At 44.0% G+C, this 16,522-nt stretch overlaps 1 protein-coding gene across 1 annotated transcript in view; it reads right to left on the minus strand.

Moving 5' to 3' along the window:
* The window catches only part of LOC147702159 (proton channel OTOP2-like), a 68,360-nt gene extending 54,272 nt beyond the window's left edge, over positions 1–14,088 (minus strand). The window contains exon 1 of the mRNA XM_086930803.1: positions 13,948–14,088. The gene's annotated coding sequence lies outside the window, so the exon portion shown is untranslated. The remainder of the gene's footprint in view (positions 1–13,947) is intronic.
* Between the last annotated feature and the right edge of the window lie 2,434 nt (positions 14,089–16,522).

Raw genomic sequence — 16,522 nt, forward strand, 5'->3', positions numbered from 1 at the left:
CCCCCGCGGGGGTCCAGTCTCGTGACTGACAGGTAAACTAGGCAGGACCAGGAGACATTGGAAACGACCATCCGCCACTTAGGTGGGCTCTGTTTAAGGCCCACCATTTATAGGTCCATAATGTAAGTAGCTGGGTCTACCCTACATGTACATGAGCACCCGACTGAAGAATTATTCCACGTTGGTATTAAGCTATGCTGTGTGTTCTGCAAAGTGTGCTCAACAAAAAAAGTTAGGAATCACAACTATTAGCCAATCCAAGCCGTAGAAAGACTACACTAGTGAGTTTTCGAAAGTGCGTCAAAGCCTGCCCGTTCTCGATGACTAACAGTAACGGGAAGGCATCCGGCAACTCTGTCACCCTTTTCTGGAAGCTCGGCCTGGTGGCAAAGAGAGGCTCTGCCTCTGCCATTGAACTGGCGCAAGCAGGCCGATACCGGGGAGCGTCTGCGGTGCTGGTGTCCACCTCTCCCTGAGGTAACTGGCGTGAGTCCAACTCCCCGAGCACTGGGAGAGAGTTGAGGGAAGATGTCGATAGTATCAATTAGGCAATGGCGTTACCTGTGTAAAGACACCATCGAAAAGAGTTCTGGAGGCCTCGCCCTGCTTCAATTGTCTTCAAAATGAAACCGTCTTCCTGACTCAGCTGGAGCGCGTAAATCAAGGACAAGTAAGTGTGTCTGGAACCAGCGCTCCCAGATGTCAACACGAGAAGGGCGGGCTGCGCTCTTTCCTCTAATCCTCAAGTGCTGCGCTCCTGTATTTCTACATTGGCTGGCGTGCACCCAATAGGACGCAGCACCAACATCCGGCTCACGAGTCGCACAATTGCGGTACACAAGTATGTCACACAGTGTAAGGCAAATAGCAATGCAAAATTAACTCGCAGGCTGCTAAACCACAATACTGCTTTAGTGTGAAATTCGGATTGGGGTTCAAACCCAGGATTTCATTGGAAGTACAAAAACGAATTTCACGCGATCTTTTTTATGCTTGTCAAGTAAAAGTTTGCCTTTAGACCAGTGTTTCAATGGTTCTTAATACTCGCGCAGTATGAAACCGAGTGTGCGTGTTAGAGGCGTGTTCCTCTTCCCTGTCAGCCACACCCACGGACTGGCGACACCGGCCCCCCATCAACCCCCCAATATATTCGCCTGGCCTGCCCCTCCAGGATGAGACCTCGGACACTGGAGGATTTGGTACCCGGGAGAATTCCTCGCAGCCAGCTGTCACTGAAACTAGGCTGGTTTGCGCCTAATAGGTGACGGATTCCTGCACAGCCGCCCTTGCCTGTTAGAGGCCCTGGCCTGCAGGGTAGTCTTCTGGAGTAACCAGCCTCTATAGCTCTTTCTGCGAGGCCTGCCAAGCTTATATTGATTACCTGTAATGGCACCTGCATTACATGTATGCAGCAGATAAACTAAGTCTGTTGGTTCCTTTCATGTTTTTGTGTATTTTTCTTGTATCGCTTTCAGCACAACAGTAATCCTGATGCTGCCTGTTGAGTGTCATGCATGTGCAGGTCATGACCTTGTTACACAGTGCATACCCTGCAGAAGGAGCGGCATTGGTAGAGATGGGCGCCCGCTCCCTGCCCAGCCGCAGCTGGCACGGGGCAGTGTTTCAGGTGTGGTGCAGTTCATTTAACGTCCCGTGACCGCCTCTTTTCAGTGCCACATTTGCCAAAGTGACATGGCGGCGCCCTGAAGTAAACCTCAATTGGTGCCATCTGTGTGGATCCCAGTCTGCAGGAAAATATCCGGTTTGGGCCAACAAGCATCCCAGGTGACTGGGCTATGAGATAATTACAGCCATGAATTGCACACTGATGGCAGGACCTCCCCTACTCTGGGTCCCGGAATCTTTCTGCCCGCCCCAGAACCCGCCACAGCTTTTGCGTCTGCCCCTATACCCTTAGGTCTTTCAGGGGTACTGCTATACCTATGCTGATAGCCACTGCTCCTGTCCTTCATCTTTTGATGATCTTTTTGTCATGCCGCCAGTTTGTGCCTCTTTTTTCATGTCGCTTATGACCAGGGGCGTAGCTTGGTCAGTGAGATTGGGGGGTGTAAGCTTCAGATATCCCAACAATCATGCTGGCATATCATGGTAAAATATATCATGAGAAGCAGAACCCGAGGGGGCTAAGGGGCATTGGAAAGAGGGAGAAGTCAGGATTGTTAAGGGTACTTAAAATAATCGTTTTCAAAATAACCAAGTTTTAAGGCAGACATGAGAGAGGATGTATGTTTTTGTCAGTGTGGGCATGTAAAAATCCAGAGTGAAATACGAAAGACACCTCACCATTCCCAACTGAAAGCCCCCGCAGATTACATTTTTAGGAGTATGTAACACCCCAACCCCGGTAGCCCCCATCCCCTAAGCTACGCCCCTGCTCATGACCCCATGTCTCTTCGCTGATCCTGTCTTCACTCCTGTCTTCACTCCTTTAGACACTGCATTTACCTCTCATGGTCACTCTTTGCAATGGTTTTAATTAACTGAGCAATAAAGATTTACTTACTTACTCTCATGGTCACCCCCTGACCTGTGCAGCCACATCCCCGTCTCGCTGCCAGGTAATTAAATATGCCCCCCTAATAAACCCAACTCTGCCTCCTCCCAATTGGCATTCATAAGGGGCCCCACCTGATGATATGAAATCAACCTGCTGTTAATAGATCGAAGACTAAGGAAGTCACAGCGAAGTTTCACTGCTCTCTGGCATTATACAATCAATCAATCAATCAATCAGGAGTTTATAAAGCACGCTACTCACCCGTGAGGGTCTAAAGTCTTTGGGGAGGTGCAGCTCCGGGTCAGTCAAAGAGCCAAGTCTTGAGGTTCTTACTGAAGGTGTGCAGAGTTGGGGAGCTTCTGATGTTGACTAGGAGCTCGTTCCAGGTCTTTGCTGTGACATAGGAGAAAGCTCTTCCACCTGTTCTGGTTCTGCGGATGCGTGGGGTTTCTGCCAGGGCGAGGTCGGCGTAGCGGAGGTACCTTTTGGGTGCATGAAAGGAAACTCTTTCGTTATGGTATTTGGGTCCCATGTTGTGGGGGGATTTGTAGGCGTGGGTGAGTAGCTTGAAGGTCACCTTCTTTTCGATGGGGAGCCAGTGGAGGTCTAGTAGGTGCTGAGTCATGTGTTCGTGTCGTGGGGTTCCAAGGACGAGTCTGGCTAAGGTGTTCTGGATGGTTTTGAGTTTGTGTGGCAGGGTTTTGTTGATTCCAGCATAGAGGGCGTTGCCGTAGTCCAGTCTGCTGGTTATGAGTGCGTGGGTGAAGTTTTTTCTGTAATTGGGGGGATCAACTTGAAGATCTAGCAGAGGATGTGGTGGATGTTGAAGCAGGTGGAGGTGACGACGTTGATTTTGCGGGTCAAGGTGAGGTAGGAGTCCAGAATGATGCAGAGGTTCTGGGAGTGGTCCGTCGGGGTGGGTGGGTTTCCGAGGGCAGGAGGCCACCAGGAGTTAAATGCTAGAAATTGCGAGAACACCGGCACAGTGTGCGTTGTAAGGTGTAATCAAAACTAAGAGGTAGGATTCATTAATGATGAGAAATTAGAAACTGTGATGGAACTTACAGTATTTTGGAACTCATGTCTCCTGAATTTACTAAAAGTTTGTGTTAATGGGAGAGCGCTGAACTGCTTCATCTTTGCAAAGACATGGCACTGTTCAGCTCTGTCCCCGCACAGGTGCACTTGTGTCTGTCTAGCGCCATTGCAGGTACCCTTGCGCCATGAGGCAAGGGTGCCTTCATTGTGGGCAGAGAGCTGAACAGCGCCATATCTTTGTAAATACGGCACAGTTCAGCTGTCTCCTATTCACGCACTGTAGCACAGCAGCTTGCCTTACTGCGTGAACTGTTAGGAAGTTTGTGCCCCAGTACTTACTACATTTCACGTAAGCAGCTGAAAATATCTTCGATCCGTAACTGGGGTGAAATTATGGTACTACTTTCTTCTAAACATTTGAGCACATAAAAAGCGATTACATCCTATTTTAAAGATAAATGTAAGGCCCACTTAATTGAGTTGTTGGGGTCGTAGAGTTAACAGTCCAGTTGGTAGTAGGTTGCTGATTGAATGCATTTGTGAGCTGTTTAGGGTAAATTACAATTTTGATGCTTCAGTTATTTACGGTCATATTGATATTTGTAATTTTTCTGTTTTTTAATAACTTTTAATCATGCAATTTTATCAATTTATGTTGCCTTTTTTTTCTTTGCTTTCCATATTTTGCGTTTGTGCTGTGATGTAGAAACCTGAAGCTTGGTTTTCTCTGCCATTATTGGACCCTCTGAATAAAAGCACTCTTAATTTGTAAACTCATGAGCGACACAGCTGGTGCTGATGGAGGCTGGGATTGCAGAGTACCAATGCTGTGTAGTCTTGATTCCATCCCCTGCCTCTTTATTCCACCACTAGACCCCCTTCCCCTTTATTTCAGTCTTGCAGGTTCTTTTTCATCCTTACTTCCGTCTACTCACTGTTTTTCCATCTGTCGCTTCATCCTCGTTTTGTTTTCTCTCTCTCTTGCTCTAGGTCAAAGTCTGATGAGGATAACAAAGTGTTGGTTCCCAAAAAAAGTGTTGGTGGGACCCACCTGAAACCACGCCTGAAATTAACCACTGAATAAAAGAAACATACAACTAAAACATGTTCCTCGGAGCTCTTGGTGTTGTCTCCTGCCTGGGAATGTTTAAGGGCTCTGTTGTCTCCACGTATTCTGTTGTTTTGATGCCTCAGGCGCGACTCTTGCCTTTTTCCCTCCTCTCGGAGTACTGGGATCTCTGAGCTAGTAAACAGTGGCAGAGCCTTCCATTCTTTAGGGTAGGCTGTACATGGTGATAACATGTTTTATTATGACGTGTTCATTTGCATGTGTAACTATGCTCAATCCTGAGGACATCAGTTTTTGTTCTGCAGGCCTCACCTACACAGTAGTTGAATGGCCTCTTCAAACCAAGACATCCCAGAAGAGGAAGCAGAAAGGTAATGAGTCAAACCGGGAACTTCTCTAAAACTACACTATCTTGAATTCCCTGTTAAAAGAAATACATTGTTCTTGCTGGTGTAATGAAATATAAATACGTCAAAGGATTTCCTCATTTGCTTGTCACAGATTACAATTAAATGAAAGATAATGCCTACAACCCTGCTCCTTGTGACTCAGGACCGCAAGAAAGCCAAGTGTATTAGTGCATTCCCATTTGAGCAAGAAAAGTCTTGGCACTTCGGGTTACTCATCTACCGATAAGTGTCTACAAAGAGATCAAAGCCAGGCCTTAGGACAAACTTTCCTAGGTAGTCTCATGCCAGCTCTAAACTCTCTTGTATATATTAGCCTCTTATCAGCGATTGAATCACTGTTAAAGCTCTATGTTTGGACAATCGTGCTCTTCATGGTAACTCTCCTGCTTTTATCAAGAAAAGTCTTCAACTTTATATCCCTCCACGCTCCCCCAGGTCCTCTGAAATAAAACTTTGCATCTCTCAACTTAAGACGCCACACATCAGCAATCGGTGTGCTATTAAACGGTCAATGCATAATGTTAGCCTGTGTGTCTTTAATGAAATCTTATTTCTTTAGTCTTAACATTTGGATAATCGTCATTCTCTCACCACAGTAGGACACGGTTTCCCACTAGTGCTTAGAACCATCTCTTCCTTCCTACTTTTGAACGAGTTGTTTAGACCCATTGATTAATCGGCTCCACCTAATTTAAAAAGGGCAGGACCTTGATTATGTAGGTTTTCACCCCTGGAGCCTTGAAACCTTTGGGTGTTTCAGTTCTCTATAACAGCTACATAACATTAATATTAACATACAGATTGAAAACGTAGGCGATACCCTGATCCCATGCCAAGATGAGAAACAGCTACAGCACGTGAATCACATGTAAAAGCAAATGGGAAAATAATGTACAGGGGCATCGCTTGCAAAAACAAATGAAAAATAATGTACAAATTGAAAAATGTGCAAAAGGAAGGTTTAATCTCCCTGGACAAGATTTTGTTGTGTCTGCTACAATTTACAATATAAGATATCCGGCCATCATCAAAGCTCTTTTCTAGTACTTGGCATGGTATGGATGTGAATGTTAATGGCAACCCCTGGTTAGGTCAGGCGCCTTGAAGAACTCACCGGAAGAGGTCACAGCCAGGTCAAGGAGGTTTGACAGCAGGAGTGGGAGAGGGCAGGTATACCAGGTATTTGAAGACCCCTCCTTTGAGTTGTCATGCAGCATGCAAGACTCATTTTTTACCTATGTCTTCCCTAAATGTTTTGATATATTTTATTCACAACTGGTATATTATGCAAGCACATTGAGGTAATCCCACCAGAAAGGGTGCACCTGTACTTGAAAAATGATTTGAGAAAGGAAGTGTAATAATGCGCCCTTCAAGAAACTGCCCAATGTGATCTAGACCAGACTTCTGGGACTCCACAGTAGTTCCTAAGTCAACAGCGACACCTCAAGACGCGCAGCCCCAGCCCATACAGGGCCCATATAACCCCTGTTCCGAGAGGGACACTGGCTGCTCTCTCAGGCAATGATAGTTTTTGGGCTCTGTGAGTTCCCCCAATAAAGCACTTCGCCGGGGGCATTACCGCCACGATTCCGGATGCATACGTAAATCCAATGCAATCCTTTCAAGACTGGATTTAACAACCATAGGCACGGGACTGCAAAATGACTCCGCAGTTCCAGTTACCCCTATGGAATGAGGAATAACAATGGACATTGGTGTTTCTATACCTATTTTTATACGTCATTTCCGAATTCCAGGCTTTTTGCGTGGACATATTTTTTTATAGGTTTGCCCAGGCAAACATGTCCTTAATGTTGCCCACTGTAATATCACATCCATAGGTATACTGTATGCCTCTTAATGCCCATTTGGGTGGAAAAGTATTGTTTCCATCTAAACTGGCTTTAATTTCATGCCTGTACCATCTTCTGGTGGTATTTCTTGCTTGAAAACTCAAAAAATAATACAAATAAAAAAATACAAAACATCAAATTGCTATCAAAAGGTGAGTCGGGCTGAGGGTCGGAGTGCATCCTATTGACATACTGAAGAGGTCCGACCCAGGATACCAATGAACACAGTCGGCTCCAGAGTACAACACAAGGCAAAAACAAACACAACGGCAGGCTTTATTCAGAAATGATGACAGAAAATAAAGCACTCTTGTACTCTCCCTGTGCTGCTGCCAGCTGGTGCACAGACATAATATCGACTCCAAAATATCGTTTGGACAGAATATCGAGTTTTAAATATCGTTTGGACAAAATATCGACTAGACAGAATATCGACAGCCAAAATATCGTTTTTAAGGTAAGTGAAGTAATATCGACTGTAAATAATATAGACAGTGAAAATATCCAAGTATATAATCTAGATAGTAAAAAATATAGTTTTTAAAATAATATTTAATTATTTATAGTGTTTTTATGTAATAATATGTGTGAAAAGTGTCATTTTATTTCATAAGTATTTTTAATTAATGATTTTTTTAATTATTGTGTAATTTTATTATGTAGCGGGTTGTGGGTTTATAGGGGAATAGGGTGGGAAGTAATTTAATTATAATTAATTAAATATGTAAATTCATTAATTGGTAGTAATAATTAATTAATTGGTAATTAAATAATATATGTTAATTATTAAAAATTTAATTGGTAATTAATTTAATTTAATTGATTAATTTCTAATTATGTAAATTAAAATAATGTATTTTCTGTAGCGGGTTGTGGGTTTATAGGGGAATAGGGTGGGAAGTAATTTAATTATAATTAATTAAATATGCAAATTTATTAATTGGTAGTAATAATTAATTAATTGGTAATTAAATAATATATGGTATTTAATTAAAATGTAATTGGTAATTAATTTAATTTAATAGATTAATTGCTAATTATGTTAAATTAAAGGGGTATTTTTAGGGTTCAGGGTCAGTTTTTAGTTTTTGGGTAAAGGGGTATTTTTAGGGTTCAGGGTCAGTTTTCAGTTTTTGGGTAAAGGGGTATTTTTAGGGTTCAGGGTCAGTTTTTAGTTTTTGGGTAAAGGGGTATTTTTAGGGTTCAGGGTCAGTTTTTAGTTTTTGGGTAAAGGGGTATTTTTAGGGTTCAGGGTCAGTTTTTAGTTTTTGGGTAAAGGGGTATTTTTAGGGTTCAGGGTCAGTTTTCAGTTTTTGGGTAAAGGGGTATTTTTAGGGTTCAGGGTCAGTTTTTAGTTTTTGGGTAAAGGGGTATTTTTAGGGTTCAGGGTCATTTTTGGGTTTTTGGGGTACATATACAATATTGCGTATTATTTAATTAAATTTTGTTACTATATATATATATATGTTTTAAGAAATATGATTAAAAAAATATTATTTTTTTACTTTCATTAATTATTTAATTATTAAAAGTTATTTTAAGTATTGTTAATTATATTTTAGTAATTAATTTTTTATATTAATGTAATTAAACATTGTTTTTAGTAAAGTCGATATTTTTTACAACGATATTTTTTACAACGATATTTTGTACTCGATATTTTTGTACTTACCTGTTTGTACATACAAACTCGATATTTTGGTTGTAGATATTTTTTCCTCGATATTTTGGGTAGTCGATATTTTGGTAGTCGATATTATTTCAGTGATCCCTGCCAGCTACAACCACTGACACACCATGCATCTGCCCCTCTGACGGCCGCCCTGGTGAAGGTGCCTACCCCTCACTGGTGAAATGACCAATGCCATTCACCTGAGACAGCCCCAACCACCCTCCTGTTCTCCAGGAAAAATACAAGACCCCTCCTATTCATCCGAAACCTTCTCAAACCCTTTCCCGTTCCCTTTCCAGCCACTTCTTTCGTTCCCCTCTCCCATAAGTACATTTTCATGCATCTTCTCCCTGCATTACTGTCTTACTCCACGGCCTTTGGCTAAGGCACATTTGTGCATCTGCAGCCCACACATACCACTGGCAATGCCAGTGCCACGCAAAGAACTTCGCTTGCCCTGCGGGGTGGGGCCAGGTCACACAAACACTACCCCTGCCTTTATTTTTTTTTATTATTTTTTTTTTTAAATAATCAATTACAATGAAATAACACGAATGATGAACTGACATTCAGTTCACCTGAACTGAATTCAGGGCATGTCCCTGGCACGGTCAATGCACTGAATATACTCTTGTGGCTTTGTTATAGGTGCCAGTAGTACATAGCACGAAATTATTCATGTTATCAGCCACTAATGGATGAAATACAGTTAGTATTGGTAGCCTTTGAACCACTGTTTTAAAACATTTGCTCTGTAAGCCCTAAAAATTCTCCCAATGCAATCAACACTCTGACCCCCAATTACCATCTGCACTCAGCGGATCATGTTATGCTATGTTATGCAGATCTGTAGAGCACACTATTGCTCGGAAGGTATCCTGGTCCTGGTGGTAAATGTGTACAAGGGAGGCCGGAAAGGTGGCAGGGGCAGCGAAGGGGGCTGAGAGATTCAAGGAGGGACGTAGAGGTTGAGTCATGACAGGTGGGAAGCATTGCAATTCCCCCCCTCCCCCCCCCCCCTTGCCAGAGAAACAGGACGACCAGCACCAGCTTTCAAGGCTTATTAGCTGTTGTAGCCAAAGCCTCCTGTGATTTTGCAGGGCAGATTTTCTAGTCGGTAAAGTCGAGCCCATTATTCTTGCGCTCAGAAAAACAGAGGTGCAGGAACTCCGAGCCATTTGTGATCATGCGGAGCGATATCCCACCCAAGGATACCACTCTGCCTGACTCATGCTCAGGCCCTTTGTGGTGAAGCGTCCGCACTGGGGCATGCTGCGACCCATGATACCCTAAATAACAGAAATCTTTGGTACCTCAATGTTTGGTAGGTTTCACTCTAAAATAAACATCTCAACTTTAAAGAATGTTTTAAATTGGGGTGGGCGGCTTCAAAATGATCACAAGTCCCATGCAGGACTACTAGGCTAAAGACTGTGGAATTTAGGACTGTGTTAGTTTAACACAAATGTGAACACCCTCTAAGCAAGGCAGAAATCCAATCCATCCACACACTAAGAAAGGAGTAAGCCTGGTCAGGTGAATGAAGGGCTACAAAAACAGACACTTGGTGAGAATTTGACATGGAAAACTGGTATATTAAAAAAACAAGTCAAATTGGGAATCAGGAGAAATGAGAAAAGCACATCAGGTTGGTTTACCAATGCTCAAGGATTGTAAAAGCCATGCCACCAGGTTCAAGGGAGAGCAAAGAGGCAGAGAGCCTCCCAGTATGAAGCCTCTTTGAACTTCAAAATGTGTAGCCTCCATAAGTAAGTACGTGCATTTAGTGTGATGTGTCGCAAGGCATGTTCTAATATTAGCTGTGTCTTCTATGTAGCGTCTGGTACACTGGTACATTTGATTGCACCCGTTGTGTCATTGTATGAAAACAGATTTGAAAATGCAGCAAAATCAGGTTTCTCCTGTCTCCTCTTCCAACTACGTTCAGTATACTTCGACTGGAACTATAAAGCTCGCCTCTGTGATCCAAGGAGCAGTCGCTCTCCAGGTTCAACTAGTTCTGAGTTGATGAAACTCTCCATGAATGATTTGCATGTACTTCACCCATCGGTTGTGAGGCCAACTGCCTCAGCAGACTGTCCAGAGTGCTGTCATGAGGCATCAATCTGTCGTCTTCAAGAAGCATGCGATCACCCTAAAAAGGGCTCCTTTCTTTATGCGTAATAAAGGGCTTCTTATTTGAATGTCTCTTTTTTGTGCGAGTGCGTAGCTTTCACCAAAAAAGGGAGAAACAAAGTACCAGCAAGTGCACGGTTAACTGAGGATGATTTTTCACAAGAGACAAACAGGAGCTACACAAAATGAATAGGAGGAAAGAAGAGATCATTTGAGAAAAATGATCCACCGAGAAAAAAAGGAACAGGGTACAGTCACCCCAATAGTGTGGCAACCACTGTTAACTGGTAACCCCCCTTTGTCAAGATCCACAGAGCTACCTCACCAATTCCACTATTCCAACATTAATATATTGAGTTGCTCATGTGATACTCACATTTACCACCCGTTAAACATGTCTGTCATAAACTCAGTCTGTCCATAACCACCACATTGTTCCTCTGCATCTTTGAGATGTGGATGACCATCATGGATACACCAAGCCGCATCTGTTATTTGCCATTCTGAATGAGCTTTGGCCTCTAAAATAAATAGTACATAGGTGCTGTGAATCAGGAAGAAGGCTCGGGAAACGAGTGTATGTATGTTAGCATCCAAGGCAGATACACGTTTTGGAAAGAATCATTTGAATGTAGATCTTCCACGGGGTGAAGAATTAAGCATGTCAGCCCCATAAACAGCGATGAAGATTTGTAGTCAACGTCAACCCCCTACTGTAATCACTGCTGACAGCATGCTATTTTCTGCCGATGGATGGTGACAGCATGTCATTTGCTGGCGATGGATGGTGACAGCATGCTATTTTCTGCCGATGGATGGTGACAGCATGCCATTTGCTGGCGATGGATGGTGACAGCATGCCATTTGCTTCCGATGGTTGGTGACAGCATGCAGTTTGCTGCGGTGGTTGGTGAGAGCATGCCATTTGCTGCTGATGTTTGGCAACAGCATGCCATTTGCTGCTGATGGATGGTGACAGCATGCTATTTGCTGCCAGTGGTTGGTGACAGCATGCCGTTTGCTGCGGTGGTCGATGACAGAATTCCATTTGCTGGCGATGGTTGGTGACAGCATGCCATTTGCTGCGGTGGTTGGTGACAGTGGTGACAGCATGCAGTTTGCTGCAGTGGTTAATGACATAAATCACCGTGGGGTGACCCAGTATCCCTCAGAACCTGGGCAATACAATTAACCTCATAGATGCGGCGCAAATATCCCTCCCCAGTGCTGCGCTGTCCATTGGAACTAGTGCGGAATGGACGTCCAATGGTCGTGCGCAGCACTGGGGAGGTAGTGCTGCCGTCGGCCAACGCCCCGACGCAGCACTTAAGGGGTTAGATACAAACAATGGTTCTGTCGGGTATGCGACCTGATTACTTCAATGTATGCATTATTTCATTTCAATTCACAGTGGTCCTCTAATTACTTAAGACTGTGTTCCAAGCAAGGAGCTTGCTCACAACGCAAATCCAATACCACACAAGTTCAGGGTAGCCAACTATTTTTAATCTATGAATTAATTTTTTCATTCATAAATAACCCTGTTTATACATGATTTATTTACAATTTTACAAAAAAGGTGCAGAATAAAATTAAGTGAATATAACGTGACATCAAGTGAAAATGGTGGCATTCAAACGTGCTTATCTACAAGAGAGTGAAAGGGAAGGGAAGGGATTGTTTGGTCAGTTTACAGTTGGTGATTGTAATTATCCCAGTAATCCACTCAATTGGGTTATCATAAGAACTGGGTATTCTCTACTGATCCAATATTTTCAGTATCGTCGACGTTTCGACCCTGTAGGATGCCTTAGTTGAGGGTCTAGCGCGGGTCTTGTTCAGGACAAGGGGCAGTGGTATAGCGCCAACGGGTCTCCGTAAGATACACCCCCAGTTGTTGCAGAAATTATTTCTGGTGTAGGCAAATTGTAGATCTACTAGCTGAAAAAAGTAGTGGTTCCCGTCATAATCAATAATGGGGGTCCTCTTTGGGCTTGAAATGGTTTATCATACTCCTTTTAGCCAAGGTCGCCTTGTAAATCGGACGATCTATTTACAACGATTCAGAATTCATCACGGAGCGAGATCAGTTTAATCCGCTTGCTCCTGCAGTATTCAATCGATGTGTCAAGAAGTCTGAATCGTTCTAAATAGATCGTCCGATTTACTTGTGTTCTATTGTAACAAAATCGCTCGCTGATTTTGGAACTGTATTGACTCTTGTATATATCCATGGCTTTGTCCAACTATTGTCATTTCCCTAACCCCCATCCTTGTATTTTGCTTATGCCATCATGTACGCAACGTATCTTACCCTGTAAAGCGCTCTGATACCCTAACGGGTCATGTCTGGGCTATATAAAACTTCAAATAAATAAATAAAATAAATAAGGGGCCCATTGCTGGTGCCAGCTGCCCGCTGCTGAGGTTTAGTATTAACAGTCCGGCTTGCCCCCATGGATAATCAGACATGGCTGTAATCTCCCTACTGGTGAATGCTGTCCCTCTATTGAAGAGAGCCCCGTTGCTGAATGTATCTGGTATAGTAAGGGTCCGAGCCAAGGACAGACCCCAAATCTACAGGGTATCCTCTGTCTGAAGATGGCACACCGAGTACCACAGGTATATCTTCAATATTCTTAGTTGGGGATCAATACTGCATCCGTTTTATCGTGTGTTAGCTCTAAATGCAAATACTCTTTCCTTTATTTAGGGAAATATTCTTTCTCTATGATCGATTCACCATAGCAATGACACCTTGTCCCCATAGGGAGGACCACTTGCATGCAGTGTTTACATAAATGATTGTTTGTATTCTTGAGGACATAAAGTTATACATAAATATGACCAAAACACTATGGTAAACCCGTATATACTTTATTGGCCTTAGATGGTAACATACTGTGATGATCTGTGGAAGAACAAGTTAAAAAATAAAAATAAAAACATTACAAAAAAAATAGACTTTACTGGCCTTGTAGATTGTGATAGTAGTAGCACTTCATGGAAAGCGTATGAAAGGCGACATTTTAACATAAAGACAAATAAATGATCAATTGAGCGCCCCATACACTTCGGAAAATGCTGTGTTGAACCCCGGCTTTAACTGCGTGTTTGGCGCTATTAATGTCCAGGTCACAGCCCACCTCTTGCACCTGTAGAACAGTGTGGAACGACTAAAGAAACAAGTAAAAAAAGGCGATCCCAAGCCAGCACGAACAGTGAATGGCAGGCGCCGAGAACCTTACCTGACTGGAGGACACGGGTGCCTCTTCTCGAGTGCCCTGTAGCCGCCCTCCGCCTTTATATCCTGCGGAGGATGGAATGCGGGTGTACGGTGTCCGGCAGGCGCTGGGTCTGTCCCAGCTGTTGCTATAAGACAGTGTCCTGCAGAACTCCGACTACCCGCCAATTTAGGGAATGTACATCTGGAGGCGGATCTAGTGACAAGACCCGATGACAGGATGGCTAATCCGACTGGTTCTGCCCAGGCGCGGCACACCCGGGCTGCCGGAGGTAATAGCGCACCGGCAGCGCTGCCGGAAACAGGGTTCCGTGGGTGCCATGGCGGGGTGGTTTGCAGCCGGCACCAGCACAGAGAGCAATGCAAAGGGGTGCAACTGGGTCAGGGGCAGCCACAGGGGTTTATGAGAAGTGTCATAGCGGGTGCCAGCACGGGAGCAGTGAGGAAGGGTCCTCAATGCCCCCCCCCCCCCCCATGCTCCAGGCTGGAGCGAGAGATTGGGCTTTTGGGGAATTGTTAGAGTGGAACCTACCTAAGGGGGCGATGCAGTGGCTCTGCAGCTGAAGCAGGCCACTGGGGTTCATGGGAAGTGGTACTGATGGAGGCAACGTGGGAGGGTCCGAGGCTGGGCCAAGACACAGGCCCCCGCCAGTGCCAACACTGAGGGCACTGCCAGGACTGTTTAAGAACTTCACGGCGCCAGAAGAGGCAGTGCCCCATCTGTACAGTACATCAAGAAGGGGCTCAACAGCGGTGTCAGCAATACCTTTTGGTCACTGACAAAGTTCTCGATTGTTCAAGTTTCCAGGTTAATTGAAACAGCCCAAGCAGGGAAAAAGTATGTTGATTTTTGTAAACTCGCTAAAGGGAGCTCGAGCTCTCTTTTGCACATAGCATATACTACATTGGGTGGGCTTGAGCTCCTGATTGGATGGGTTGCGGGTCCGGTTCCAATCCCTGCTCCTGATTCAATAGCTGTCATCCCATTTCTTATGTTTATCCCACCTCTGGGCATTTAGGTTTCACCCTGCTTTTTGGATTGGTCGACTGTCTCCTTTCACTGCTGACATTAAAGGTACTATTTTTCCCTATTTTCTTTCAGTTCTGAATTAACACTAGATGCAAGGGCATTTCCTATCTCTGGCTCCATAGTGCACTGTCTCCCAATCCTATCTCTCTTGCCCCACTTCTCAAACCCTTTCATCTCCCAGACCACCTTTGGCTCTTCTGCTTGCTGACCCCACAACTGACTCGTTACCCTCTGCTCCTTGCCTTGACACCATTTTGCTACAGCTCGATGGTTCTATGTCTCTTTTCCCTGCTTCTTTTCCACTGGCCTGCCACTCTACTCCGTTGGCTTTGCCAGTGCTTGTTAAAATTCACTAGTATTGACAAAGTCACTACAAATGACCCGCCATCTTAGAAGGTTCTTTTTTTGTACGTCTATCATGTCCTTCAAATGGTGCGTATTGGCAAAGTGCCAGCCTTCTTGGAAGTATTAAAATTAGCATTCCAAGATAGCCTGATAAAGCTACAAGTTTTGCCACTGATGTTGATGCTGCTTCGCAATCAATAGCAAAGACAATAGCTGTGACTGAACCTGTGGACGTTCATTTCCTTAACTTGAAAATTGGCTGCCACGTTGTATCAAGAAGCAATGTGGCAGTCATCTGGGAAGCAGAGAAAATAATGTTCAAGACGGCCGAATAACATTTTCAGTACTTCCAAAATAGGGGTAAATCATCATTAGCCGATTTCTTCCTCTCGTTCCTAGTACATTCCTACCTTACCCAGCATCCAAGTCTTTTGTAGGATCAATGCTTCCCACCTTACACATTTTATGTCTGTCTCCCTACAAACAGAATTAAAAACAATGACCCCCACACAATTGGAGAAAACTCCCAGATTGTGGGGGTCATTAGGTTTTTGCACTTCAGCAACAAACTATGGGAGTGTTTCTGAAAAACAAAAAAGTATTGTGCATGACCATCCGAGGCATGGTGGATGTGCACCAAATGTTTTGTACCTTCACTATCACAGAGATCACCGAAGGGCTGGCGGTGATCTCTAGATATAGCAAGTGGCAGGTAATTACGTCCTCCACCTGGACAGACAGCGGCCCTCCAACCATACCTTAAATCAGACCCAGAGTTTTTAAACTATTTTTTTGTCCTAAATCTTCTCCATGGGTTCAGGAGTCTGAAGAGCTGAATTGACTAGATGAAGATCTTCAGGAGGCACGAAGTCCTCCCTTTTGGTTGCAATAAAATAAAACAAGACAACAAAGGTAACACAAGATCTTCTACCTGCGACGTGAAAGGATTGAATGGCAGACCATTGTAAACGTAAGATGGAGACCAAGAAGCCCAACTGAAAATGTTGCTGAAACAACTGAAGAAGTAGTTTTGGGGAACACTCAGATTGGGACATGTTAGTGAGATAACTACCTTGTTGAAAGGACAGCCAGTGATAGGTCTGACGAGTAGGAAGCCTACTTAAAGTCTGAATCAAGAGGGGTACTGGAAGAGTGAAACATAGGTGTTGAAGCCCTGCCCTTTCAACTTCCTCACTTAGAGCTT

Source organism: Lissotriton vulgaris, chromosome 7 (assembly GCF_964263255.1).
Source record: "Lissotriton vulgaris chromosome 7, aLisVul1.2, whole genome shotgun sequence".
NCBI lineage: Eukaryota > Metazoa > Chordata > Amphibia > Caudata > Salamandridae > Lissotriton > Lissotriton vulgaris.